We start from the raw sequence: 2500 nt of genomic DNA on the forward strand, positions 1-2500 counted from the left end.
ATACCCGATTTGAAGGAGAGAAGAATGGATGTTTGCTCTTATCTACTAGAATCGTTTTGAGTTGTGTCACAGACCATCTCAAAGGTCAAGGAATTTCAAGAAGCAGCGATCGGCATGGAGAGTTATGGTGACTGTTTGTGGAGATGACAAGGGTGTCATTCTCCTTGATTGTCGGGAACGTAGCCGTACCGTGACCAGTGAGTGGCACATTGAGACACTAAACAAGTTTAGAGAAACCATCGGAAGGAAGGAACCGAACAAGAATTTTTAAATGATCCACATTGACTATGACAACACGCGACCATTCACATCTTTGGTAACAAATCGGTAAATTGGTCAGTGGTACCCCATCCATTGTAGAGACTGGACCTGGTGCTCTCAAAGTTCCGCTTCTAGGGCATAATAAAAGACAGTCTTCGGGAACACATATTTGGTGACACGGAAAATATAAAAATGGCTGCGAAGAAATATGTTCAATCGTGCACGCATGGCTTTCGGTTTTTCAAGGATATTTCGAGAGTGAGGTGCAATAATGGAGCGGATACATCGCTTGAAGTAGAAACTATACTGAAGGGTATCTTTGTTTAGGATTTAATCTACCAACTTTTGCAATTTGAATGATTTGTGTCAATTTAGAAGAATGTTATGACCAATACCTAACATTCAACTTTATACACACACGTAAACGAACATAATATGTATATGAATACGTATACATGTATGCATATATACATACATGCACGCACACACGGATACACACACACACTTATATGCGTTTATTTATATATGCGCATATACAGAATATGTGCATACGTAATATATTAAGAGGCATACACTTATATTTAGACATACGTATATATATATATACATATATATATACTATATACACATATGTTCTTTCCTTCCTGAGCGTCCAATAACACTGTACTTATTCCACGTCCTCGCGTTGTTGTTTTTTCGTGTTTTTTCTTGCTTGTTCATGTTTGGATTGAATATACACATATTATATACATATACTATATTCATATATATATATATATATATACATATACATATATACATATACTATATATATGTATATATATATCTACATACTATGTATATATATAGACACACACACGCTGTGTGTTGTTGTGTGTGCATCAACAATTCCGTCAATTTCGAAGATGTTCATTCCCATAACTTCAATGTTTTTTTATATCACAACAACATAAATGTGTCAGCTTTGTTCACATAAAATCAGTGAAATGTTGTTTTACATATCAAGCACGCTATGGGTGTGCGCGCATATACGTACATACGTGTATATATATATATATATATATATATATATATATATACCATCGCAGTAAAATTATATATATATATATAAGTACATAAACACAGACATGACAGAAGTAAATAGACACCCCATAAAACATTGTTTTATATTTATTCTAACTTGTAACGTTTATATTTTTTTAATTGACATCTTTATGTTTCAAGTTCTATATTTGACTGTTTAATCATGCCATGTATAAAAGAAGCCTTGGAACTTTATGAATTTCAAACATGCCGTATTTTGGGTCATTCTGAAGGTGAACATAGCGAAAAATAGTAGGAAACCTTGGGATCCCGCTTTCTACAGTTAATAGAGTGACTATCATGCACTTCGCCAAAGAAGGGAATGAATCCACAAGGCCTCTGACATAACAGAACAAGTTGATGTCAGTCCCAGAATAGCTGTTAGGTATCTCCACAAACTTGGTTACTATGGCAGAGCAGCAAGAATGAAGCCACTTCTTCTACCAGCGAATATCAAGCGGAGAAAAGATTAGGCCGGTGAGATGGTGGAGAGACCACTAGCCTTTTGGGACACTGTGATATTCTCTGATGAGTCCAAATTTGCTATATTTCCTGAAGGTAGGTGGTCGAGTTTGGTTCTGAAGACACTGTGATCAAGAATTTGAAGTGAAAAGATTGCAGTCAACAATGAAACACGGCAGCTATTCTGTGATGGTCTGGGGAGCAATTTGGAGCAATGGTTCATCAGAGCTAATGGAGCGTGAGGGAAACATGAACTCAGATAAATATGTGTCCATATTGCAGAAAGGACTCCTTCAAATCTTCTCCAGTGGTGAAGTGATAAAAGAAGTCTCTTTATTTATGGAAGATGGGGCTCCTTGTCACACGACTAAAATGACCCAAGATTTGTTGGATGAGAATGGCATTAAAATTCTTCCATGGCTAAGTCAGTCACCAGATATGAACCCTGCTGAACACTTCTGGGACATAATGGACAGGACATTTCATAAAAAGAACAAGAAAGCATCTTGAAAGCCAGATCTTTTGAGATTACTGCATGAAACTTGGCAAGAAATTCCTCAATAGAATATTCACCATTTGATCAGTAACATGCCTAACACGGTCCTTGCATTGAAAAATGCAAAGGACACCTCTACTAAATATTAAATATTCACATTATAACAATTAATGAATAATTTTAATGTATAATTTCAGA

General features: G+C 35.8%; 1 protein-coding gene and 1 long non-coding RNA gene across 2 annotated transcripts in view; one reads left to right on the forward strand and one right to left on the reverse strand.

The window, feature by feature from the left end:
- LOC106872700 (arrestin domain-containing protein 2) overlaps window positions 1–2500 on the reverse strand; it is a 275703-nt gene that overhangs the window by 223643 nt on the left and 49560 nt on the right. The window lies entirely within an intron of this gene.
- LOC149131742 (uncharacterized) overlaps window positions 1–2500 on the forward strand; it is an 86570-nt gene that overhangs the window by 66192 nt on the left and 17878 nt on the right. The gene's annotated exons all lie outside the window — the stretch shown is intronic.

This window comes from Octopus bimaculoides, chromosome 19, assembly GCF_046866305.1.
Source record: "Octopus bimaculoides isolate indiv1 chromosome 19, ASM4686630v1, whole genome shotgun sequence".
NCBI classification, from domain to species: Eukaryota; Metazoa; Mollusca; class Cephalopoda; order Octopoda; family Octopodidae; genus Octopus; species Octopus bimaculoides.